Genomic DNA, 15658 nt, shown 5'->3' on the forward strand with positions numbered 1-15658 from the left:
CCCACCACCACCACCACCCCCAGAAGACGTTTTCTAAATGAACAGCTGTGAAATTATAATTTCTGGGGAATTAAATCAGACTGCTGATCAGTATTTTCCAATCACAACATGAAATACCAGTTTTCAGTATATCATCCTCATGCTGTGTTATTTGTGGGGCTATTTGGCCCCTGTTTATTTTGGAAGGGGGGGGGGGTTTGTGACTCCCCAATCCCCCCATATATTACATGCTTGACTGACCCCGTCTGTGGAGCCATTTCCCCCCTCTATGCTGAATAATTCAGAGTGACCTTCATTTAAAACTTCCCCCTCTTTTCCCTGCTCTCTTTCCCCCCTCTCTTTCCCTCCCTCTTCCCCCCTCCCCTCTGATCATTTTATCTTAACAGGCTGACAGATGTAGCCAGAGATCTGAAGGGTCATGTGACCATCTGCGCCATTCTCATTTGCGGACCATTATCAGCCCAGCATTTCCCCATCTCCCTCCCTCCTCCCTCTATCTCTCCCTCTGTCTTCTTCTTTGATTCTTTCTCTCCCTCGTTGCTCTCTCTCTATTTCCAGTCTCTTTTTGTCCCTCTTTCTTTCACTCTTCCTCCATGTTCCATTCTCCCTGTCTTGTTCTCTCTCACACTCTTCCTCTCTCACTCTTTCTCTCCCTCTCTCTGACTTTCACATGCTTCCTATTTCTCTCCCTCTCACTCTCTCCCCCTCTCTGTCTCTTTCGCATACTCTTCCTCTCTCTGTCTGTCTTTGACACTCTTCCTCTCTCTCTCTCTCTGTCTGTCTTTGACACTCTTCCTCTCTCTCTCTCTCTCTCTCTGTCTGTCTTTCACACTCTTCCTCTCACTCTCACTCTCTCTCTCTCTCTCTCTCTGTCTGTCTTTCACACTCTTCCTCTCCCTCTTCCCCCCCTGTACCGGGTGAATCATGCTTGTATTAACAGCAGTAATGGTGCCTGCCCTTCCCCCCAGTTCCACTTATTAAATCCCTCATAAATAATCCCCAGCCGGTCACACCAGCTTTCCATTTTGGATATTCCCCCGCCCCCCTCTTCTCCTCTCCTCTCCTCTCCCCATCTCAGACTGCCACTGTGGGGTAAGCCAGAATTGGGTGTCTTCGGGGGGTTTGTTTATGAAACACGGATCCTGCTTTTATCGGCCAAATGAATATGGTAATACCTGCTCACGCTTCAACTGTTTAGTGATGGTTCAATGACAGATTAATTAACTGCTTTTTAAAATAACCAAAACAAAATATTGCTGCAAGCAGCAGTTCAGGGGTCCAAACTTCAAGCTCAAAAAAGCAGAAAATAAGCATGCTGAAGACATCACACATTTCTTTATTACTGTAAAATGTGGAAAGGTTTAGAGTTTCCTTCCACACACCAATAAAAGAAGGTTACTCAAGATCCATTGCTGGGTTTGAACCCTGCACATAGATTTTTTAGACTTATTCCTCCCCAGCCTACACCATGTGAACTTTTAGGGCAACTGCAAGTAATGGTTTCTGAGGAATGAATAACCAATGAAAAAATAAACTTGATGACATCATTAATGTTCTGCTAATTAACATAACTATATTGTTATTACTATTTTAATAATTTAGTGGGGCCATTCAAGTCTACCTTGCATATTTTTCTATATGAATGTACGTTACTGCAATACTTCGCAACATTACTCTTACCTGCATTCAGATTATATGCAAATTAGGCTAACAGGTCATCAGGAAATTTATGTTTGTAACTGATCAGGGCAGGGCTGCCAAATCCCATTCCTACCAAAGCACACCTCATTCAACAGCTAGAGATCTTGAGCTGCTAATTAGTGGAACCAGGTTTGTCAAATTATGGTCGGTAGATCTCCAGGAACAGGATTGGACAGCCCTGCTCAAGCTGTTGAATGAGCTGTGTATTATTAGGGTTGGGGAGAATACCTACAGGACAGTAGATCTCCAGGAACAGGGTTGGGCAGCCCTGGCTAAGGTCATGACAGCCATGTTATTTGAAGCAAAATCTTTTCATTTACAGTTTAGTTGTTTAGACTGTTAAGCAGCATATGAAGAAAAAAATCCTGTCATACACCTACCGTTCATGAGGTGGTATTTCTTTCAAAAAATCCAAAATGGCACATTTTTTGGGTCCACCAGGAAAGTTTGTTATATGAGGAGACAAACATATGAACTATGCTTTTTTGACTGTGCATTAAATGAGTCAAGAGGTCCATGCTTTCAAACTTTGCATTTGCATTTGGTTGCTGTAGCATTGCTTTTGTAAGTCAGTCTGGATAAGATTGCTCAGTGCTTTTAATGTGAAGTATTGCCACCATCGGGCCATTTGAGGCCATTTGGTCAGTGTGTTTTATTGACTTTATGGTGAACCAATAATTCTAAAAAGAGCCTTTCCTCTTTTTGACATTTCAGACAACTATGTGGGATTCCAGTAATGTTAGCCAGACACTCCTGATGTTTGTAGTATGATTGTATTCCAATATTTAGCTGATTTGAATTTGAATCATTACCCACAATGCATCGGTGATAGCCCTGACACCAAAGCTACTTCAAATACACAGTGGGGTCTGTTGCTTGTGGATAGCTTGGGCCTGATTGGCAATGTTTTGCAGTGGGTTAAGTAAATATTTTGATTTTAGTGCCGTTAAATTATTGATAACTGCTGTACGTACCATTAAAAACACATTGCTGGTGGTTAGTTTATATTAATTGTAGTCAGCAGAAATGTTCTTAAGTCAGACTCTAGGGATGGCTTATCTAAGAAGAGAACACATTTAACAACACAACAGTACGGACTGGGGATGGTGTTTTCTTTTTTCTCTGTCTGGATTCTACGGCCTTCTTCCTAATAACATGTACACACATGTTTATTAACTTTGGACTAACAATGAGCATTGCTCCATTTATTGTAGTTATTAACATATCATTAAGAAGCAGAAACAATATATTACTGAGTGGTCTTGAGCATCTGAGCATCAGCAGAACCTCCCCAACAGGAGGGCCGACAACACATTGCCAAAACATTACTACACACATGCTATTACCAGGCTACATTCATGCTATTAAAAGGCTACACACATGCTATTAACAGGCTACACATATGCTATTACCAGGCTACATTCATGCTATTACCAGGCTACATTCATGCTATTAGCAGGCTACATTCATGCTATTACCAGGGTACACACATGCTATTACCAGGCTACATTCATGCTATTACCAGGCTACATTCATGCTATTAAAAGGCTACACACATGCTATTAACAGGCTACACATATGCTATTACCAGGCTACACACATGCTATTAAAAGGCTACACACATGCTATTAACAGGCTACACATATGCTATTACCAGGCTACACACATGCTATTAAAAGGCTACACACATGCTATTACCAGGCTACATTCATGCTATTACCAGGCTACATTCATGCTATTAAAAGGCTACACACATGCTATTAACAGGCTACACATATGCTATTACCAGGCTACATTCATGCTATTAAAAGGCTACATTCATGCTATTACCAGGCTACATTTATGCTATTACCAGGCTACATTCATGCTATTACCAGGGTACACACATGCTATTACCAGGCTACATTCATGCTATTACCAGGCTACATTCATGCTATTACCAGGCTACATGCATGCTATTACCAAGCTATATTCATGCTATTAACAGGCTACACACATGCTATTAGCAGGCTACATTCATGCTATTAACAGGCTACATTCATGCTACTACCAGGCTACACACATGCTATTAAAAGGCTACATTCATGCTATTACCAGGCTATATTCATGCTATTAACAGGCTACACACATGCTATTCGCAGGCTACATTCATGCTATTACCAGGCTACACACATGCTATTAACAGGCTACACACATGCTATTACCAGGCAACATTCATGCTATTACCAGGCTATATTCATGCTATTAACCGGCTACACACATGCTATTAACTCTCTACATAAAGGCTATTCCCGAATTCTATCTCTCTCTCTCTCTTTCTCTCTCTCTATGGTCATTCCTTTTCTTATCACTTTCTTCTCTTTCAATTCCTGCAGGCTCTGTTATATTGAGCTCTGCATAGTGTACATTTGGTTTGTCTCTGTATAAATGACTGCATTTAAAATGGCTAAAATAAATAAATATGTTTGTAGAATGTGGCCTGGATGTTATTAAATTAGATTCTCCCGGTTTCCCAGAAATAAGATTTTTAAAGGCAGCTGTACACATCAGGTCCCTCATTCACTTCCCTTTTACTGTCAAACTGTTTCAGCTACAGCCAGTCAAACCTTCTGTTTCATTTCTATGTCCTTCTTAAGTGCTGTTTTTTTTGGGTGCTGTTGTGAAGTCCTCGTATGTGTGGTGTGTAGTCTGGTAGTTTATGCCTGCTTTGCATGCACAATAAATCACTGCATACACACCGCAGGCCGATGTGCTGATGTCATCCTTTCTGTCACTGCATCTACAGCATTTTCCCCAGCCTGAGGGTATTTCTTTAAAAATTAGAAATAAAATAAAAACATTACGCAAATAAGGCAAAATATGATTGAAGCTAGTGCTCAGAGTGTATGGAGAAAGGCAATATGTGAAATTTGGAAATGCACTGTTAAATGTTATTTCTCTGATTTGGAAAGAAGAGAGCTAATGTAACCGGGTGCATGGGTAATCGTTATTGGTTCCCATAGCAACCTAGCTTTTTTCCTTGGCTACTGCCACGTTTTAAGTCGACCAGCACAAACCCCTGTTTCCACATTATCGTACACTTTAAAATGAAAAATGCTTTTCAAAAAGTTTAAATGTCACCTATTTTTAAATAATACCTAGGTGAGATTAAGGGGGGTGGGGGGCTGGATGCTAGCCCATAATAATTACAATTAAAAAATATATTTTTGAAATGAAAAATTCAGTTTAACAAATTAAGAAATAATTTTAAAAAGTTAAACTCCGAACCAAACCCAAACCCCCAGCCCACACTAACCCTAGCCTTTCATGTCTTTCATAAGCCTATGATGTTTCACAGAACATGAGAATATTGTTATTATAATGCTTATATAGTCTTTTATCAGTACCTTTTAAAGTGTCATCTTGGGTTTACATTACTGCATCTGGGCTTCAGGGACTAAAAGCCCTAATTTGTCTCTCCTGTTAACCCCCTGTCTTGCGTAATTCCATGTTTGGCTGAAAAAAAGACCACGTTTCTATCCTTTTAGCGAGTTCACTCTCGAAGTTCTGTGCTGAAAGTAAGCACAATCCGGTTTATATAACCAAAAATAGATCATTGAAATATACCGGTTAAAGAGTAATAAAAATTAGCTAGCTTTGAAAATGATTTTTTTTTCAGTTGGTGTAATTTAACTATGTTTTGTACATCGTCCTTTTGTAAGTCCTGAGTTATATTCCAAATATTGCATGTGCTGCATAATTGCGTTTATTTTGTCACTCCGGGGATCTCTGGAAGGGTTTCCCAAGCATTAGCATAACTGATATGCAGAATGGCATCCCTCTCACACCTTGTGCTAATTTACCCACAAACCTAAGGAGTCACACACGGTCGCATAGGGACCATTTTTCTCAGGTTTTCGACAAAAAATCAGTGCTGAAATTTTAAATCATTATACCGACGTACATGTACAATGCCTCAGGTTTTTTCACCCCCCTCCCCCCCCCCCCCAAACAAAAAATAAAAAAAAATAAAATAAGAAGAAATAAAATAAAATGAACATACAGTGATAACCTGGTAATCAAGATAAATTATTACAATATTTTTTAATTGTTTATAAATGGTTATATTTGTCATTGTGAGAAAAGACTTCAGGAGGAAACACATTTTATGGATAACAAATGATGGAGAACATTATTTATGACACAATAATGAGGCCTGGCTGCTGATTGGTTACAAACCAGTTGCAAAGTGTTTGAAGATACAAATGTTTTTCATCGTTTGTTTCCCCTTGGGCCTGTTCTATTTCTGTCTTCTGCTTGTGTTCTCTTTTTGTTTATGTTTGTTTTTTGTCTCAGTTTCCTCCCTCGCACTCATTTTATTCGCACTTGTTTCCTTATTTGGAAAAAGTGAGAATAAAATGAGCGTGATAAATAATAATAATAAATTATTATTATTTATTCCAAATGACTGAATAGCCAGACTTTTGCTCACTTGTATCCTTATTTATTAGTATGCAGTCATTTGGAATAATAAATAATAATAATAATAATAATAATGAAATTCCATCTCTTTGGTGCCTCAGTTAGGACATTTACATGGCTGCTTTGGAAAAAAAAACCCCACCCCCCAAAAATAAAATAAATCTCTAAATAAAAAAGAGATAAATATCATGTGCATAATTATGTATTTTTGGTGTTACTATTTTCAATCCCGTAAACTGGCATGTTGCCTCATTTGTCACCAAAACAAAACAGAAATAGTGTTTTCTCAGCTCTGATAGGGTGAGCAGGGGCAGGTTTCAGCTCTGATACAGTGAGCAGGGGCAGGTTTCAGCTCTGATACAGTGAGCAGGGGCAGGTTTCAGCTCTGATACAGTGAGCAGGGGCAGGTTTCAGCTCTGATACAGTGAGCAGGGGCAGGTTTCAGCTCTGATACAGTGAGCAGGGGCGAGTGATACGTGCACAGGGGCAGGTTTCAGCTCTGATACAGTGAGCAGGGGCAGGTTTCAGCTCTGATACAGTGAACAGGGGCAGGTTTCAGCTCTGATACAGTGAGCAGGGGCAGGTTTCAGCTCTGGTACAGTGAGCAGGGGCAGGTTCAGCTCTGTACAGTGAGCAGGGCAGGTCTAGCATGATAAGTGTAGCAAGTTTCTGCGAAACCTAGAAAAACAGCCTGATTAAAAAAGGTTGTTTTAGTGATTAATTTTTTTAGCTATTTAATTATTGACTTGGATATATAAAGTTCCTCAGGGTGAAGGGGCATGGTTGCAGATGGAGACCAGTCCGGGCTCACCCCATGAATGTATTTTATTTATTTATTTATTTATTTTTATTTTTTTTATTTTTTTTTCCCTTGATGAAATGAAAACACAAAGATGACCCTTTCTCCTCCTCAGACAGACGGGTTCCAGGCAATTAGCTGTGAAGCTGGTTTTAGTGCGTCCTGAGCGTGGAGCCCACCGCTGATCTGAATGCGTGCAGCTGCTCCCCCCTCCAGCCCCCCCACTAACGCTGCTCCCCCCCCAGCCCCCCCACTAACGCTGCCCCCCCCAGCCCCCCACTAACACTGCTCCCCCCCCCAGCCCCCCCCCACTAACACTGCTCTCCCCCCCCAGCCCCCCACTAAAACTGCTCTCCCCCCCCAGCCCCCCCAGTAAAGCTGCTCTCCCCCCCCCCCCCAGCCCCCCAAGCCCCCCCACTAAACTGCTCTCCCCCCTCCGGCCCCCCCGCTAAAACTGCTCAACCCCCTGCTAAAGCTGCTCTCTCCCCCCCCCCAGCCCACACCGCCACTTAGAACCAGGCACACACTCTGCTGTACTCATACCATGGGGCTCTGAGGTTACTGCAGACACACACACACGCAGGCACGCATGCACACACGCACACACACATGCACACATGTGCACACACACACGCACACACACTCACACGCACGCACGCACACACACACATGCACACACACACACGTGCACACACACAGACATGCACACACGTGCACGCACGCACACGCATGCATGCACGCACACACACACACATACACACAAACACACGCGTGCACAGACACACACATGCACGCACGCACACACACACAAACACATGCACTCTCTTTCTCTCTCACATAGACCTGCACACATATACACATACACTCTCTATCTCTCTTACATATACACGCACACACACATACACTCTCTTTCTCACTCACATAGACACGCACACACACACACACATATGCACATATACTCTTTCTTTCTCACATAGACATGCACACACACTGTCTCTCACACATACTGTCACAGAGATAGCGATGCACAGAGTACTTGGCAGTCTGCTCAGGTTCTGTGTTCTTGCATTGCTATCTCTGCTGAGAGAAAATGGATAAACAATGCAAGGCCATTTTATCGCTTCTGTGGGGAGATCCGGAGCTAACCAGCCACATCCCCCTCTCACACAGTTAAACAGCCACATCCCCCTCTCACACAGTTAAACAGCCAGCTCCCTCCCTAACAGCTCAAACACATCCCCTCTCACACAGTTAAACAGCCACATCCCCCTCTCACACAGTTAAACAGCCACATCTCCCTCCTCACACAGTTAAACAGCCACATCCCCCTCTCACATAGTTAACCAGCCACATCCCCTCTCACACAGTTAAACAGCCTGTGCTAACCAGCCACATCCCCCTCTCACACAGTTAAACAGCCACATCCCCCTCTCACACAGTTAAACAGCCACATCCCCTCTCACACAGTTAAACAGCCACATCCCCTCTCACATAGTTAAACAGCCACATCCCCCTCTCACATAGTTAAACAGCCACATCCCCCTCTCACACAGTTAAACAGCCTGTGCTAACCAGCCACATCTCCCTCTCACACAGTTAAACAGCCACATCCCCCTCTCACACAGTTAAACAGCCACATCCCCCTCTCACACAGTTAAACAGCCACATCCCCTCTCACACAGTTAAACATGTCATTTTATCAGTGTCCTCTTTAGCACTTTACTCTGTAATGAATGATGGTGCGTTTACAAGCTGAATAAACATGCTGCTCGTGCAGAGTGCATGTATTTCCGAGACAGAAGACATGCCCTTTTTTGTTGTTATTTTTGTGACATAGTCGAGGCCCACACAGACCTCGAAGGGAAAGAGAAAATTTTTTACAATTTGTTTGTTTTTTCCTGTTTTCTATTACTTTCGTTTTTCAGATGCTGGAATGCAATGCTGCTCCATTTTCAAAATGTTATTGGAGAACCGCATACTGAGGTCACCATAGAGATTCTCTACAGCAGCCAGATGGTTGTGTTCCTTCTGTCCTTGCTACTTCCTTACTATTGAACAGGGCTGTCCAACCCTGTTCCTACAGATCTACCATCTTGTAGGTTTTCACTCCAACCCTGACAAAGCACGCCTCATTCAATAGCTTGAGATCTCATTGAGTTGATAATGGTGTGATTCGTCAGGGTTAGAGTGAAAACCTACAGGACGGTAGATCTCCAGGAACAGGGTTGGGCAGCCTTGCTCTAGCTGTTGAATGAGGTGTGATTTGTCAGGGTTAGAGTGAAAACCTACAGGACGGTAGATTTCCAGGAACAGGGCTGGTCAGCCCTGCTCTAGAAGGTTCTGGTTGATGACAGTTCCTTATGCTAATACTCTATGAATATGCATGAGAGGGGCAGAAAGCAAGAGCATCTATTGGCTCAGTGTCGTCCTTGGTCATGCCCTTCATAAATATTCATGACATGCATAGAATTGGAACATTCAGTTTCAAGGAGAGACACAACTTTACATCTTATGCAAAATTTGGACCTGGCAATCTGGTTAGCCTTGAGTGTCTATCACAGTTCTGCCCATGTGCCAGTCTATCTCAGTTCTGACCATGTGCCAGTCTATCACAGTTCTGACCATGTGCCAGTCTATCACAGTTCTGACCATGTGCCAGTCTATCGCAGTTCTGACCATGTGCCAGTCTATCACAGTTCTGAGCATGTGCCAGTCTATTTCGGTTCTGACCGTGTGCCAGTCTATCACAGTTCTGACCATGTGCCAGTCTATCGCAGTTCTGAGCATGTGCCAGTCTATCGCAGTTCTGACCATGTGCCAGTCTATCGCAGTTCTGACCATGTGCCAGTCTATCGCAGTTCTGACCATGTGCCAGTCTATCGCAGTTCTGACCATGTGCCAGTCTATCACAGTTCTGACCATGTGCCAGTCTATCGCAGTTCTGACCATGTGCCAGTCTATCGCAGTTCTGAGCATGTGCCAGTCTATCACAGTTATGACCACGTGCCAGTCTATCACAGTTCTGACCATGTGCCAGTCTATCTCAGTTCTGACCATGTGCCAGTCTATCACAGTTCTGACCATGTGCCAGTCTATCACAGTTCTGACCACGTGCCAGTCTATCACAGTTCTGACCTTGTGTGCACACTGGACTGGACCTCTCTCTCTCCAGGTTTAAATGTCCTTTTAAAACCCCAGTTCAGTGGCTGTGCCTGGCTGCTATGGGTTGTGTAATGCATCTGCTATCTGCTAAGTGCTAGATCCCCTCCCGCCCCCCCCCCCCAGCTCCACACCCCTCTCCACAATTCTCTCCCGCCATCAAATTACAGTCAACTCCGGGCTGAAGGTCAACACTGACAGTGCAGGGGGAGGGGCTTGGTGTTGGATTGGAGCGGGTGCAGGTGTATGGAGAGGAGGAGGGCTTGTGTTTGGATAGGAGCGGTGCTGCAGGGGGAGGGGCTTGGTGTTGGATTGGAGCGGTGATGTGGGAGGAGGGGCTTGGTGTTGGATAGGAGCGGTGCTGCAGGGGGAGGGGCTTGGTGTTGGATTGGAGCGGTGATGGTGGGAGGGGGGTTGGTGTTGGGATACGGGTGGTTGGCGCAGGGGGTGGGGCTTGGTGTTGGATTGGAGCGGTACAGTGGGGGTGGGGCTTGGTGTTGGATTGGAGTGGTGCAGTGGGGGGAGGGGCTTGGTGTTGGATTGGAGTGGTGCAGTGGGGGTGGGGCTTGGTGTTGGATTGGAGCGGTGATGTGGGAGGAGGGGCTTGGTGTTGGATAGGAGTGGTGCTGCAGGGGGAGGGGCTTGGTGTTGGATTGGAGCGGTGATGTGGGAGGAGGGGCTTGGTGTTGGATAGGAGCGGTGCTGCAGGGGGGGTTGGGTGCGTTGGTGTTGTGGATTGGAGCGGTCAGTGGGGGTGGGGGGGCTGGGGGTGGTGTTGGATTGGAGCGGTGCAGTGGGGTGGGGCTTGGTGTTGGATTGGAGTGGTGCAGTGGGGGAGGGGCTTGGTGTTGGATTGGAGTGGTGCAGTGGGGGTGGGGCTTGGTGTTGGATTGGAGTGCAGTGGGAGTTGGTGGGTGGAGCGGGCTTGGTGTTGGATTGGAGTGGTGCAGTGGGGGGAGGGGCTTGGTGTTGGATTGGAGCGGTGCAGTGGGGGGAGGGGCTTGGTGTTGGATTGGAGTGGTGCAGTGGGGGGAGGGGCTTGGTGTTGGATTGGAGCGGTGCAGTGGGGGGAGGGGCTTGGTGTTGGATTGGAGCGGTGCTAACAGGAAGCTAGCAGACTCAGGGTCCCCTGTGTCCCCCAGCGTCGCACGGTCCTGTGACTGCCTCGCTGCGCGAACCGCGCCCGTTTCACTAAGAGAAACGGGAAATAATAAAAACGCACGAGCGGGAGGCTGGGAATAATTTAGTGTGAAATCTAATCAACGAAATGCCAATGCACCCGAAGCTCTGTTCGATGAAATGGCACCTAATTCAATTACAGTGAGTGCAATCCAGACTGTCTGTGTTCCATTACATTAAAAAAAAAATGTGAACATTAAGTTAACTTACCACTGAAAGAATAAGAATTTAAATTTTTTCACCTGGTTTTAATGCGTGGCTAGTTCTCTTTGACAAGCTCATAGCGAGGCCACTGAGGTCAAGTGGGAGCGCTGTTTCAGAATTCCCTCCTTAACTTAAGCATTCAGTACCCTTACAACCGAGCGTGTGTGTGTGTGTGTAGGAGCATGTGCGTGTGCGTGTGTGTGCGTGTGTGTGTGGGTGCGTGTGCACACGTGTGTTTTTGGGCAAGAAGTCTGCAGATGAGCATATTGACAAGCAGAGGCAGCCGTTCTGTGATCACAGAAAAGGGGTCTGTGGATCTATGCAAACAACACCTGCACAGCCTTCTGGGTGCTCGCTGTACAAGACACAGTGCTGATTAAGGTAAACACCAGCCCCTGTGCATGGCGAACCCAAGTTATAACACACTGCCAATTGTCTGTTGCTCATTAAACTCTATTTTTGCTCAGATAAATACTCAAAACAGCTGCATTTTTCAAGAACGATTCTATGGAAACCACTGTGGTCACCCAGGTAACAATAGCTGGAATGACCTTGCATAATGTTTTCACCTCGTCAAAAAAAAAAAAAAGAAGAAGAATCTTGATATCTGGCTCTGTGAATTTAAAGATGCAGTACTACAAAAATCCAGATGGACCACCACAAATCAGTGAAACATGGGATCACAACAGAGACATAATTTGGGGTGGAGGAGGGGCTCCCCCCAAATGCAAAAAGCACAGGCACACACACTTAATTTGGCCCTGCCCTTAAACAGGCACTCAGTTAAACTGGGTCTAATTTGACTTAAATCTTTAAGTTAAATTAAAAATGTACAAGCACAGATGTATGGATTGCTGGGCACAGTAATCCCTATGCATCGCACACTGCTTCAGTCATTGATCAGTCAAACTAAGCTGGACACAAAGAGCTGAGTTAGATCTGCAAGCAGCTCATTTCCTAAAAACATAGAAAGACATCGGTCAACGACTAGATTATAGTCAAAACCCAGCATGTAAGTGGAACCAACGAAGATCACCTGTAACTCATTGTTATACCAGGGTGAAGTTCTCTAACGTTTTAATTTTCATAAGCAGATCCGTTTGAGCCCTCTCAGATCACCCATATGACCCCTATTTACTGAGTTGTATTTAAGAATTTATGCTGTTTTGGTTTTTGGCATACATTAATATTTATTTCAGCGTGCAGCATTGTATTGTATTGAATGTGTTGCATTCTATCGCATTGTCATATATTACTGGTCAAAACTGTATTGGACTGCAGCATCCTTTAATGTATTCTCCCTGTCATGTATGGAAGTGTGCACAGTAAAATACACAGTGTAAATATATACTGTGATTGAGTACTTCTAATGGCACTAGACTACATATGGTTCCTGTTAGACTCAGATAAACACTGTTTTATTACAAGGAATACTGCTGTGTGCCATGGCTGACTGGTATTGTAGTGCACACTAATGTATTGATTTGTATTTCAATGTGCACGAGTGCAGTGACCTCACTGTAGTATGCACTTGTGTACTGATTAGTATTGTAGTGCACACTAATGCATTGATTTGTATTTCAATGTGCACTAGTGCAGTGACCTAACTGTAGTATGCACTAGTGTACTGTTTAGTATTCTGGTGCACACTAATGAAATGATTTGTATTTCTGTGTGCACTAGTGCAGTGTCCTCACTGTAGTATGCACTAGTGCAGTGACCTCACTGTAGTATGCACTAGTGCACTGCTTAAGATAAGATATACTTTTATTGAAGCCCGTGGGGTAATTTGTCCTCTGCATTTGGCCCATCCTAGTTACTTAGTATGCTGGTGTACGCTAATGTATTAAATCGTATGATGTGTGCTGCTGTGGCGCACTGTGTTTGACCCGATGCACAAACGCAGCCTCTCTGCTTTCTCTCCAGATGCATAACCTGAGCAGCCTGGCCCCGCAAATCGAATTAGGTCCAATGGACTCCCCAGGCCTCATTGGGCCTCAACGCAGTCAGAGAGGGGAGCGGGAGGACGGAGGAGGGAGCCTCTTTTAATTATTTCTCTGTGGTGATGTTAGTGCACTCATTATTTGATGAGTATTTGAGCTGTTTGGTCCGCTGTCCTCTGTGTAATGTAATAAGCACCGGGGTTGGTTTCAGCTTCCTATCCGTCATTTACTTACCGCAGAAGCATGTCCGTCCTATTCATTCTCTCCCACTCTCTCTCTTTATGTCACACACTCACACTCGCACACGCACGTACACACAAACACATGCACTAACACACACTCACAAACACACACACTCACACACAAACACACACAAACACACACACTCACAAACACACACACTCACACACACTCACAAACACACACACTCACACACAAACACACACAAACACACACAACACACTCACACACAACCACAAACACCACACACAACACACACACACTCACAAACACACACACTCACACACACACACACACACACAATCACACGCACACACACACACTCACACACACACACACACAAACACACACACACGTGCGCACACACACACATATACACACACACGATAAACCCAACGGCACTACCATTCATCACTGGCAGCACACAAGCACCAGCAAGGCATCATACAAGTTAGGACATCATCACAGCAGTTAGGGTCACATACAGAGTTAGTCATCATTACAGATTAGGGACATCATTACAGAGTTAGGGTCATCATTACAGAGTTAGGGACATCATTACAGAGTTAGGGACATCATTACAGAGTTAGGGCATCATTACAGAGTTAGGGACATCATTACAGAGTTAGGGTCATCATTACAGAGTTAGGGACATCATTACAGAGTTAGGGTCATCATTACAGAGTTAGGGACATCATTACAGAGTTAGGGACATCATTACAGAGTTAGGGACATCATTACAGAGTTAGGGACATCATTACAGAGTTAGGGTCATCATTACAGAGTTAGGGACATCATTACAGAGTTAGGGACAGCTGGATGCAGGTGGACTGCCATTTAAATGAAGTCTAACTGTTGACAGCACAGTTTCTCTCGACTCTGCCCTCTCCAGAGGCACAGAAATCTCATTCTCACAGATCACACGAAGCTCCCAAATTTAGGAGACTTGGAGTGTGTGTCCTTTACTTTACCGCAAGAGACGATCGGGGCTCCAGTCCAGTGCCTAAATTCATTGTGTCATCACCCCCACATGACAGAGGCCACGGTCTAAAAGCACCTTTTCAGACCCATTCTCAGATTCACGCCAGACATATTAGATAAAGGCAGACGTTGAAAGAGCTCTCAAAATGGCTAATCTGGTGAGCGGTGCGTCCGAGTCGCAGACGCTCTTCACATCCAAAGATGTCACTTCAGCATAGCGATGGGTGGAGGGAAACGACTTTGATTTGATGGTTTGACAGACCTTTCAGACATCCTCCTGCTCCAGGCAAAAAAAAGAAAAAAATAGGCTTTTATTTCTGTTCCGGAAATAAATGAAAAATGGCCCCCGAAACAAAGCACACAGACAGCCAGCAGAACGAACACAAACTCACGGGCTTTGTTTTGGGTGTTTGAAATGTCAGTTACATCGCTGTGTTGTTTTCTGGGAGCAGTAATTTGCATAAATGTTTGCAGAATATTTGAATTTGTGACATCTGTCAATCAAGCAGCCTTGCTGCATCTGTGCATCAGTGCAGGCATCTGTAGGAGCTGACACAGGTGAGAGAGGCTCGCACACACAGATGGGCATACTGGAGCCTATGGAGAGGCATAATGTATGAGACACATCCATATTTCCTGTGCATTGTGTGGCTGGAATGCCCAGGGCCATCCCAGAATGCAACCTGTGGCCTCACTCTGTGCTGCGTGCTTCTGTCAAATCGCCAATGTTTTCTCATTGGGTGTTATTCAACACCCTGCTCATATAGCAGCAGCAGGCAGTAAGATTCAGAGATTGATTGAGCCGGTGGTGCGCCCGTGTAATCGGTCTCATCCAGGCCAGTAGAGGGCGATCTTTCTGCTTTTTGTTCCAGAGACAGAAGTATCAGCAGACGCGAGACACTGGCTTTCCGGCGCGTTCTACCACGGGCCTCGCAACAGAGTGGTGCCACAGTCCTCCCGCAGAATTCTACATGATGGTAAGCGCTATGCC

Source organism: Anguilla rostrata, chromosome 8, assembly GCF_018555375.3.
Source record: "Anguilla rostrata isolate EN2019 chromosome 8, ASM1855537v3, whole genome shotgun sequence".
NCBI lineage: Eukaryota > Metazoa > Chordata > Actinopteri > Anguilliformes > Anguillidae > Anguilla > Anguilla rostrata.